The sequence below is a fragment of the Hyaena hyaena genome, unplaced genomic scaffold (genome assembly GCF_003009895.1).
Source record: "Hyaena hyaena isolate Hyena2069 unplaced genomic scaffold, ASM300989v1 scaffold_848, whole genome shotgun sequence".
In the NCBI taxonomy this organism is placed as follows: Eukaryota; Metazoa; Chordata; class Mammalia; order Carnivora; family Hyaenidae; genus Hyaena; species Hyaena hyaena.
This window is the reverse complement of record NW_024081479.1, coordinates 299,704-311,966: the sequence shown is the minus strand read 5'-3', so window position 1 is coordinate 311,966 and position 12,263 is coordinate 299,704. Positions and strand designations below refer to the sequence as shown.

At 43.7% G+C, this 12,263-nt stretch overlaps 1 pseudogene; it reads left to right on the top strand.

Moving 5' to 3' along the window:
- The first annotated feature begins 6,538 nt into the window (after nucleotides 1-6,538).
- LOC120222196 lies at nucleotides 6,539-8,807 on the top strand (annotated as a pseudogene).
- The last annotated feature ends 3,456 nt before the right edge of the window (nucleotides 8,808-12,263 follow it).

Genomic DNA, 12,263 nt, shown 5'->3' with positions numbered 1-12,263 from the left:
ATCTGAATTTGATTAAAATGATAAAATTTGGGTTTTCAAGTTGATACTGTGATGGGATGGGACTTTCAGGGCCTTTTAGGAAGGTAAGATTATTTCACCTATAGGGAAGACATAAATCATTGGGGACAAGAAGGTAGATATGGGAGCACCTGGGTGGCTCAGTCCCTTTGGTGTGTGACTTCGGCTCAGGTCATGATCTCAGGGTTCATGGGTTCGAGGCCCGCATCAGGTTCTATGCTGAGAGCCTGGAGCTATTTAAGATTCTGTGTCTCCCTCTCTCTCTGCCCCTCCCCCACTCATGCTCTGTCTCTCTTTGTCTCAAAAATAAATAAACTATAAAAAAAAATAAGGTAGATTATGTTATCCAGCCTCGAAGATGGCCTCCATAATTCTTACCTCCTGGCATTCATACCTCTGATAGAGGGAAACTTCTAAGACCTGGTAATAAGCATTGTGGCTTCTGCCTCACTCTGCCTTGGATCACATGCTCTTGCAGAAGGTGGCTGCCATGTCATAAGAACAGAGCCACGTCCTGAGGAACTGAGACCTCCTGCCAACAACCAACCTTCAGATGACTTCAGCCCTGACTGATGTCTTGACTGCAACTCATGGGAACGTTGAGCCAGAAGTAGTTAGTTAAGCCATTTTCAAATCCTTGACCACAGAAAATATGTGAGACAATATGTGTCTATAGCTTCAATCCACTAACATTTGGTGTAATTTCTTATGCAGAAATAGATAATTTATACTCCCACTTGGACAGCTCACACTTGAACTTTAAAGAAGATCTACATCTATAACATGATTGTTATAGCAGTTGAACTTACATCATTGCTCACTCATACAAAGCTGTCCCTCTGAGCCATTTCTTGAGCATCATCACACACCCTACCTTCACCTGGCTATCTCCCACTCATTCTCCAGGACTTATCTCAACTATTTCCATCTCTAAGAACCCTCCTGTTTCCAGGGACAGAGAGACCCTATGTTTTCCTCTGCAGCAGCTCTGGTCACTCTAAGCAGAAACTGGCTATGTCCAGGTCTGCCTTGTGTAGCAGATGATGAGCAACTTGAAGGCAGGACCCTAGGCACCAGGCCAGGCATGGGACAAGTAGGGAGAGTCAGTGAGTGCTTTTTGAAGGATTTAATGAGTTTAGAAGCAGCTTCTTACCTCTGGGGGCCTTGGTGAATTTTGAGGGCCTCTATGAAATGGAACTCCTGTACCCTTGGGGTCTTCAGGGACCTTAACGGAAGACTCAGAATACCCCTGGAGAACTCCTTTGTTAGGCCCACAAGCAACTCAAAAGACAGACACCTTTTAAGGAGACTTTCAGGAAAGTTTCAGGGATTTATGGTTGTGAGGAACCAAAACGTGACAAAAATTTCTGACTGATTTAAGAGAAGGAATTTATTAAAGGAATATGGGAATAGGGGCACCTGGGTGGCTCAGTTGGTTAAGCATCTGACTCTTGATCTAGGCTCAGGTCATGATCTCATGTTCATGTGGGTTCAAGCCCTGCCCATGAGGCTCTGTGCTGACAGCATGGAGCCTGCTTGGGATTCTCTCCCTCCCCACACACTCAAAACAAATAAATAAACTTTTAAAAAGAACATGGAAATAAGCACATGAAAAGATGCTCAACATCTTCAGTTGTTAGGGAAATGCAAATCAAAACCACAATGAAATACTTCACACTCACTGGAATGGCTAACAATTTAAAAGATGGATAATAACAAGGGTTGGCAAGGATGTGGAGAAATTGGAAACTCCATACATTGTTGGTAGTAATGTAGAATGGTATAGCTGCTATGGACAACAGACTGGCAGGTCCTCATAGTTAAACATGAAGTTACCACATGACCCAGCAATTCCCCTCCCAGGTATATATCTAAGAGAAATTAAAACATATGTCCATACAAAAATATGTACAAGAATGTTCAAAACAGCACTATTCATAATAGTCAAAGAATAGAAACAACCCAAATGTCCATCAATTAATGACTGAATAGACAAAATACAGCATATCCATATAACGAAATGCTATTTCAATTAAAAAGTAATGGAGTACTAATACAACATGATACAACATGGATGAACCTTGAAAATGCTATGCTACATGAAAGAAACTAGTCACAAAAAACTACATTTTATATAATTATATGAAATGTCCAGAGTAGGTAAATTCATAAATACAGATAGTAGCTTAGTGGTTGCCTAAGGATTAGAGGGTGTTGCGGGTTGAATTGTGCCCCCCCCCCCCGCCACCAAAAGATGTGTTAAAGTCCTAGCCCCTGGTACCTGTGAATGTGTCTTTATTTGGAAATAGGGTCTTTGGAAACATAATTAAGATGTAAACTAAGATAAGGACCTATCAGAGTAGGGTAGCTTCTTTTTTTTTTTTAATGTTTATTTATCTTTGAGAATCAGAGAGAGTGGGAGTGCACATGCAAGTGTGGTAGAGGCAGAGAGAGGTGGGGACAAAGGATCTGAAGCAGGCTCTGCACTGACAGCAGAGAGCCCGAAATGGGGCTTGAACTCACAAATTGAGAGATCACGACCTGAGCTGAAGTCGGATGCTTACTGACTGAGCGACCCAGGCGCCTCGGGGTATGTTCTTAATCTAATAAGAGTGATGTCTTTATAAGAAGAGAATAGACACATAGAGAGACACACAGAGAAATGAATGCCATGTGAAAACATGAGATGCAGAAAGAATGTCACGTGGCAACAGAGGTAGCAATTGCAGTGATGTACCTGCAAGCCAAGGAGCACCAAGGATTGCTGGCAACAGGAGAAGCTAAGAGAAAGGCTGGAATAGATTCTCCCCTAGAGCCTGCAGAGAGAGCATGGTCCTACCAGCAACTTGATTTTGGACTCCTAGTCTCCAGAACTATGAGAGAATACATTTCTGTTGCTTTAGGCCTTTGTTATGGCAGCCCTAGAAAAGTAAAGTAGTACAGGTGACTAGGTAGAAATGGGGAGTGACTTCCAAGATGTATGCCTTTTGGGTGTGGGGGTGATGAAATGAAATGTTCTAAAACTGATTGTGGTGGGGCACCTGGGTGGCTTCAGTCAGTTTAGCATCTGGCTTTGGCTCAGGTCATTATTCATGGTTTCATGAGTTCAAGCCCTGTGTCAGGCTCTACACCGACAGTGTGGAGCCTGCTTGAGATTCTCTCTCTCTCTCTCTTTCTGTCCCTCCCCTACTCACTCTAGCTCTCTCAAAATAAATAAACTTAAACAAATAAAAATAAAACTGATTGTGGTGATGGTTGCACAATTCTGTGAATATACTCCAATCACTGAACTGTTTATTGAGATATATCTCTTATACCAAAAAAAAGGGAGGGGGCGCCTGGGTGGCTCAGTTGGTTGGCCGTCCGACTTCAGCTCATGTCATGATTTCACGGTTCTTGGGTACTAGCCCCACATCGGGCTCTGTGCTGACAGCTCAGAGCCTGGAGCCTGTCTTCAGATTCTGTGTCTCCCTGTCTCTCTGACCCTCCCTGCTCACGCTGTCTCTATCTCTCTCTCAAAAATAAATAAAACGTGCCCTCCTCCATGGCACTTTGGGGATGAGCACTGAGTGTTATGCAGAAACTAATTTGACAATAAACTATTTGTAAAAAAAAAAAAAGAAAAAAAAAAGAAACTAATTTGACAATAAACTATTTGTAAAAAAATAAAAAAAAAAGAAAAAGAAAAAATAAATAAAACGTTAAAAAATTTTTTTAAATGCTAGGGCACCTGGATGGTTCAGTCAGTTGGGTGTCTGACTTTGGCTCAGGTCATGATATCAGGGCTTGTGAGTTCAGGCCCCAAGAGGGGCTCTGTGCTGACAGCTCAGAGCTTGGACCCTGTTTCAGATTCTGGCTCCATTTCTCCATACCTCTACCCCACTTGCACATTCTCTCTCTCTCTCTCTCTCTCTCTTTCTCTCTCTCTCTCTGTCTCTGTCTCTCTCAAATATAAATAAGTATTAAAAATTTTTAAGTGGTATTGGGGAGCTCACAGAATCAGTAAGATTCCAAGAGAACCAGTATACTCAGTATAGAGCCAAGAATATCACCTCAAATGACATGAAACTGGTCTGGGGAGAGCCCCGCAGTTGCTTTCTGAAGCACTAGCCACTACAGACTTAAAAATTATTATTAAATGAGGCAGGTCCTCTTTTTTATATCAAGGAGATGTATAATTCACATAAAATAAGTTACATCCATTTGAAGTTTATAGTTTGAGGAGTTCTGACTAATGTTTATATCCCACGTGACCACTATCACAATCAAGATATAAGATATTTTCATCAATTCTGTAAACCACCCAACCCCCTTCCAATAAATTTGTTTCCTCGAAGTGAGCCAGAACTGGTGTCTGTGTTCACAACCAAACATCCTGACTGATAAAACAGGGAGAAAACAAAGTAAGGAGAAGGGAGGAGAAAAGTAACTCACAGAAAATATATCCACTCAGAATCCAAGTATATGAAATTCAAAGCCAGAGGAAAACAACTCATATATCCCTCAGGGATACTGTCCCTTTTTGGTAAACCCATAAAGAAAACCAAAGGCATGTTTGTGGCAGTCTGGATTGGGGTTTAGCAAATGTGCTCAGTACCTCTCTCTGATGTGAAGGGAGTGGACTTCCTGCCCCACTGAGGTTGAGCTTGGCCGTATGACTTGCTTTGGCCAGACGAATGTTAGTAAATGCGAGATGAGCAGTGCCTTAAATGTGCTTGTGCTGCTGTTGGCCGTGGCTCTCCTGCTTCAGTGAGCTGCCAGGAGAATAGGCACCAGGTAGACTCTCATCCTAGTAGGATGGGAGACATGCGGAGCAGATCTGCGTCCAGTTCTGCAGTCTGCAGCCAAACTCAGACAACCCACAAGCTGAAGTAGAGCCACCCCACCAAGCCCAACCTACATTAGTGCAACCTGCAGACCATGGAGAGTGAGGCAAAGGCTTGTTGAGTTTTTGAGGCAATACGTGGCATTTTTATGGCAACAACTGATGAACACAGGAAGCAACAGCCAATTTGGAAAGGGAAAGGAGGGGGTGTGATCAGGGCTTCCAAGTATTCGGGCTGAGTGGTGGGTTCACAAATGTTCATCACACCATTATTTAAACTATACTCATCTATTATACATACTCTGCTATGCACAAAAAATTTTTTCATAGCTTAAAAAAAAAGTGAGGGCAGAGTTTGGGGCCAAGGCTACAGCAATTGTTCCTGTGCTGAATGGAAGGTGGTTTGGGAGTGGATGGGCAGATATGAAGGATGATGGAGGGGGCTGGGTGGAGCCAAGTGCAGAGATAAATAAGAGCAGTGCTTGGATCTGGGTGGTAGGAGATTAGATTTTACTTTCTACTTCATCCTTCTCTGGATTTTCCAAGTTTTCTACAATGGACATATATGACTTCTGTAATCAGAGAAAAGAACAAAAAGGTAATGGCAGACCCAGGGGGTCACTTCCCAGCAGGCATTCTCTCTTCCTTGTGGATAGCATGAATCATGGTCCAAGTCAGCCGTGGTCACATTTCCCTGTTCCCTGTGGCTGGGTCAGTGGAGCCTGTGTGCCCCAGTTCTGACCAGTGACATGAAAGTGGATGTCCCCTGTTGGGAGGTGGGGGCAGAATTTTAAGAAAAGCCATGAAGACAATCTGGGGATGTTTCTGCTGACTTCTTGTAAATGAGATTATGAAAATTCTACAGCTTAAGTTGCTTTTGTTTTAAAGTTTGTTTTGTTTTGTTTTTAGTAATCTCTATACACAACATGGGGTTCAACCCCATGGCCTGGAGATCAAGAGTCACATGCTCTTCCAACTGAGCCAGCCAGGTGCTCCTTAAGTCGCTTTTGGTTAGGAAGACTTGATTACAATGACAACATCCTAGTTGACACAGTATGGCTTTTCAAGTGTAAGGAGAGATATATCTGATGGCCTTAGACGTTCATTCATCTCCCTAGACAGCTAGCCTCATGATATCAGCTACAGGTTTTAGGGGCTCCCCCTTTCTTTTTTTCTTTCTTGAGGATTTTATTTCTCAAGTAATAGCTACACCCAACATGGGGCTGGAACTCACAACCTCAAGATCAAGAATCTCATGCTCTATCAACCAAGCCAGCCAGGTACCCTATAGGGGTTCCCCCTTTCTAACTAGGCTACTTCCTTGACAGAGGTACTTCCAATGTGACACAGTCACATAGCTGTTCCCTCCCCATACCCACTCTATTTAAAAGTTCTTGGGGTGCCTGGGTGGCTCAGTCTGTTAAGCAGAGGACTTTGGCTCAGGTCATGATCTCACAGTGGATGTGAGCCCTGCATCGGGCTCACTGCTGTCAGTGTAGAGCCCTCTTAGGATCCTCTGTCCCTTCTCTCTCTCTGTCCTTTTCTTGCTTATGCTCCCTCTCTCTTTCTCTCTCTCAAAAATAAGTAAACATTAGTCTGCCTGATCTCGGGTGTTCTGGCCACTCCATGCCCCTCTGCACGTGACATCACCACAGCTTCCCTCGCTCATTCCCCACCACCCTGCCACCCGCAGCCATGGCACCAGGCCAGCTCTCCTTATTTAGTGTCTCTGACAAAATGGGCCTCGTGGAATTTTCCAGAAACCTAACTTCTGTTGGTTTGAATCTGACTGCTTCTGGAGGGACTGCAAAAGCTCTCAGGGATGCTGGTCTGGCAGTCAGAGATGTCTCTGAGCTGACAGAATTTCCTGAAATGTTAGGGGGAGTGTGTGACAACCTTGCATCATGCAGTCCATGCTGGAATCTTGGCTTGTTATATCCCAGAAGATAATGCTGACATGACCAGACTTGATTTCAGTCTTATCAGGGTTGTGTCTGTAATCTGTATCCCTTTGTGAAGACAGTGGCTTCTCCAGACGTAACTGTTGAACAGGCTGTTGAGTAACCCTACTGAGAGCAGCAGCCAAAAACCACACTCAAGTGACAGCAGTATGTGAACCCAAGGACTCCGTGGCTGTGTCCACAGAGATGCAGAACTCTGACAGTAAAGACAACTCCTTGGAGACTAGATGCCAGTTAGCCTTGAAGGCTTTCACTCAAACGGCACAGTATGATGAGGCAATTTCAGATTACTTCAGGAAACAGTATAGTAAAGGAATATCTCAGATACCCTTGAGGTATGGAATAAATCCTCACCAATCTCCTGCCCAGTTATACGCGCTGAAGCCCAAGCTTCTCATCACAGTTCTAAATGGAGCTAGGGGCGCCTGGGTGGCTCAGTTGGTTAAGCGTCCGACTTCGGCTCAGGTCATGATCTCACAGTTTGTGGGTTCGAGCCCCAGGTTGGGCTGTGCTGACAGCTAGCTCAGAGCCTGGAGCATGTTTCGGATTCTGTATTTCCCTCTCTCTCTCTGACCTTCCCCTGTCACACTGTCTCTCTCTCCCAGAAATAAAAATTAAAAACATTAAAAATAATAATAACAAGGGGCGCCTGGGTGGCTTAGTCGGTTAAGCGTCCGACTTTCGCTTAGGTCATGATCTCACGGTTCGTGGGTTCGAGCCCCGCGTCGGGCTCTGTGCTGACTGCCAGCTCAGAGCCTGGGGCCTGTTTCAGAGTCTGTGATTCCCTCTCTCTCTGACCCTCCCCTGTTCACGCTGTCTCTCTCTCTCTCCTAGAAATAAATAAAAAAAAACATTAAAAAATAATAATAATAACAAAAAAATAAAAAAGGATTTCTTTAATAAATAAATAAATAAATAAATGGAGCCTCTGGCTTTATAAACTTGTGTGATGCTTTGAATACCTGGCAGCTGATGAGGGAACTCAAAGAAGCTTTAGACACTCTTGCCACTGCCTCTTTCAAACATGTCAGCTCAGCAGGTGCTGCTGTTGGAATTCCACTAAGTGAAGAGGAGGCCGAAGTCTGCATGGTCTATGATCTGTATAAAACCCTTACACCCATGTCAACTGCATATGCAAGAGCAAGAGGGGGCTGATAAGATGTCTTCATTTGGTGACTTCGTTGCATTATCTGATATTTGTGATGTCCCTAGTGCCAAAATTATCTCCAGAGAGGTATCGGATAGTATTGTTGCCTCAGGATATGAAGATGAAGCTTTGGAAATATTTTCTAAAAAGAAAAATGGGAACTACTGTGTTCTTCAAATGAACCAGTCTTATAGTCCAGATGAAAATGAAGTTCAAAGTCTCTTTGGTCTTCATTTAAGTCAGAAGAGAAATAATGGTGTCATCAACAGGTCATTACTTACCAATGTTGTGACCAAGAATAAAGATTTGCCCGAGTCTGCACTCAGAGGCCGCATTGTAGCCACCATGGCTGTGAAGTACAAGCAGTCTAACTAGCGCACGTGCTGCACCAAGAAATGGTCAGGTTATTGGCATTGGAGCAGGACAGCAGTCCCAAATACACTGTACACACCTTGCAGGGGGATAAGGCAAACTATTGGTGGCTTAGACATCATCCACAAGTGCTCAATCAAGTTTAAAACTGGAGTGTAGGGAGCAGAAATCCCCAATCCCATCGATTAGGATGTTACCAGAACCATTATTGAGCATAAAAATTGGTAAAGTGGAAGACATTGTTTGAGGAAGTCCCTGAACTACTAACTAAAGCAGAGAAGAAGGAATGGGTTGGCAAACTTAATGAAGTTTCTATCAGCTCCAATGCCTTCTTTCCCTTCAGGGATAACATAGACAGAGCTACAAGGAGTGGAGTGGTGTTGCTGCTCCTTCCGGCTCTGCTGCCGACAAAGTTGTGGTGGAGTATTGGGATGAACTGGGAATAATTCTTGCACATGTGAATCTTCCTCTCTTTCATCAGTGATTTCATTGCACAGAATTGTATGGTTTGCTCCATAAATTGCATGTGACATTTTGACAAATACTTTTTTTAAAAAAATTAAAACATTAAGACTTAGTAAAAAAATATAACAAACATTTAAAAAAATTTCTTCTTTTTTAATCACTCATGTCAGCTAAATAGGTTTCTCCTCCATTTCAACATTACTGGAACAGAGCTCGCTGTTACTGCAACAGTAGACAACTGCGAGTCTGGTGACAGTGCAGTGAAAAGTGAGTTCCAGGGGCTGCTTGTGCCCTACTCTCTGCCTGTATGGCTCCCCCTATCATACCCTATTTGATATCTGCCCTGCTGAGTGGGGCTAGTGGTGTGTGTGCCAGCCTTTTTGCATGACCAACTATTACACAAGGAGGAAATGGAAAGACAGTGACAGTAAAGCAGACATTACCTAGAATTGACTGATGTCAGTATTTACAGATTGCAACCATTCCTCTGGACCAGGCTGCTCCTCAACTTGCACGTTGATTAAGCACCAGGTATGAGAGGTGAGAGTCAAGGTCTTCAGAGCAGTGGCCTGGTCTGCTTATAGAGACCTCCCCAGTGGGTCCACACCTCATGGCCCTTCCTCTACCAGGTCTCCTTTCTCCTTTCCAGAAATCACCAGTTCCTTCCACCTTCCCAAAGAGTGAACTTTAAAAAAAAATTTTTTTAATTTATTTGGGGGGGGGGGCACATACAATGGGGGAGGGGCAGAGAAAGGGAGAGAGAGTCCCAAGCAGGCTCGAGGCCAGCAGCCAGAGCCAGGTGTGGGGCTCCATCCCATCAACCGTGAGATCATGACCTGAGTTAAAATCAAGAGTTGGGAGCTTAACTGGCTGAACCACCCAGGCGCCCCAAGAGTGAACTTTTAAAAACAGAAATCACAGCATGTCATTTCTTTGTCAGAAGCTCTCCAAGGCTTTCCATGGCACTTGGTATGTGTTTGCTCCTGTCTACTCACATGGGTGGTACCCCAGAAATCTGAGATTTTGCCTTTTCCCACAGGACCTGAGAGGAGGGAGAAGCTCCAGAGAAGCTCCAGGGCTTCTGCCATGTAGACACACCTAGCGTCCTCCCAAATACTGTGTTCTGAGAAAGCCAAGGCCACAATCTCTAAAACCGGCTGTTCTTTAGGAGGAACCTTCAGTTGCTCCTCCCCACTCCCCATCCTGTCTCCTCCCCATGAAGGACAGGCTGCTGGTGGAAATCATCTACCAACTACAGGGCTAACTTTATAGATACTACCCAAACTGGGGGATGGTCAGGTCACTTTGGCTACAAGGATTGCTCTAAAATGCCAGTCCAGAAAGGAGCCCAGTTTCTCAAGTTTGAACCTTGGCTTAAGCTTTGGAAAAGTCCTGCACTGACCTAGGTGCCTAGCTTCGGTGCAGTAACCAAATATGGCCACGAGAGGGAAGTAACGCATCTTCCCAACTGCAGGGGTTTGGCTTCCACCAGGAACAGCTCAGATGTGTTCATGCAGAAGGGCCAGATGGAGATCTGCGGGTGCTCTGGAGAAGGCAGATAACTTGATGTGCCTTTAAAGTGACATTCTTTAAATATTTGTTCAAATGTATTTAGTGGGGAAGAAAAGAAACTGCTTTTCTAAATAAATAAAAACTAAAAAATTATATATATAAATACATATATAAGTATGTAAAAACAATATATATTTTTAAATGTTTATTTATTTACTTTTTAAAGAGACAGAGTGTGAATGGGGGAGGAGCAGAGAGAGAGGAAGACACAGAATCTGAAGCAGTTTCCAGGGTCTGAGTGTCAGTGCAGAACCCAATGCAGGGCTCGAGCTCACAAACTGAAATCATGACCTGAGCCGAAGTTGGATGCTCAAGCAACTGAGCCACCAGTTACCCCCAGTATGTAAGTGCAATATAAATAACGATATATACACCTACGCCTTGTGGGTAGCAACTAGGAGGGTCATGAAAAAGACTTGAAGTGTTTCTTGATCTGGGTGCCAGTAACACAGGTAGCTTCACATTGTAAAAGTTCATCAAGCTGTATACTATTATGATTTGTGTACTCTTCTGTAGGTATGCTGTGCTGCAAGAAACATTTATTAAAAAATCAATGGTCAGGGGCACTTGGGTGGCTCGTCGGTTAAGCACCCAACTTCAGCTCGGGTCATGATCTCACATTCCAGTTTGTGCCCTGCGTTGGGCTCTGTGCTGACAGCTCAGAGACTGGAGCCTGCTTTGGATTCTGTGTCTGCCTCTCTCTGCCCTTCTCAGCTTGTTCTCTGTTTCTCTCCCTCCCTCTCAAAAATAAATAAACATGAAAAAAAATCAATGGTCAACTAAAAACTATTCTCATTATGTTCAGAATAAGAGGTTTATGCAAATGTGACAAAAAGTTTTTGAGAATAGATAATCTATTCACAAGTTTCAAAATTCAAGTGATACCAAAGGGTGAATGAAAATCTCCCCTACGCCTGTTCTTTAGGCACTCTGTTCCCTCCTATAACACTTATCTATAATTGTGTGATAAATTGGCCCAAACTCAGTGGCTTAACGCATCAACCACTGTATTTGCTCACGGCTCTGTGGGTCCATGATTCAGGCTGGACCCAGCTGGGCAGGGCTTCTGCTGGCCTTGCCAGGATGAATCATGCTGCTTTGGTTTTTTGGCTGATGGACTGAGGCGACAAGGTCTAAGATGGTCTCATTCACAGGTGTGACTGTTCAGGCTGCCAGACAACCTGTGACCTCTCTCATCTTCAAGGAGGCTTCTTTGCTTGGTGGTAAGAATGGAAACTGCAAGCCTTCCTAGGTGCAGAGCTCTGACATCACTTCAGTGGCATTCTATTGGTTAAAGCAAATAACCTGGCCAGAAAGCTTTGGGAGTGGGCAAAAACAGACTCCACCTCCCAATGGGAGGAACAGCACAGTCATGTTGCAAAAGGTCATGCACCCAGGATTGGGAGGAATTTGTGATCATTTTTTTGCAATCTACCACATCTCCCATGGAAAGTCTTATATACCTCTCTAGAAATATTTTGTACATATTGAAACAAATGTATATATACATAAATACATGTTTAATATTTATATAAAATTCATATACATGTAAATGTATACATACATTCATATATATGCAAATGCCTCCACTTCAAGTTAGAAACCTAAGAGCCTTTCCTTAATTCTCTGTTTCTCTCGTGATCTACACCCAGCCTATCAACAAGCTAATAAAAACTCCAAAATGCATGCAAAATGTATCCAGGTCTCACCATCTTTTTCTAGTGCTTGTGAAGACACCCTTGACTGTTGCTCACATGACACTCGTCCTGATTCAGATCCTTACAGAGGCCACAGGGAACTTCCGAGGGGTCAGAGCCTCCTGTTGGTGTCACTCTGAACCTGATGGGCACTGAGTTCTTTGCATTCCTTTCTGGCACTCAGTTACTGTTCTCAAAACAGAAAT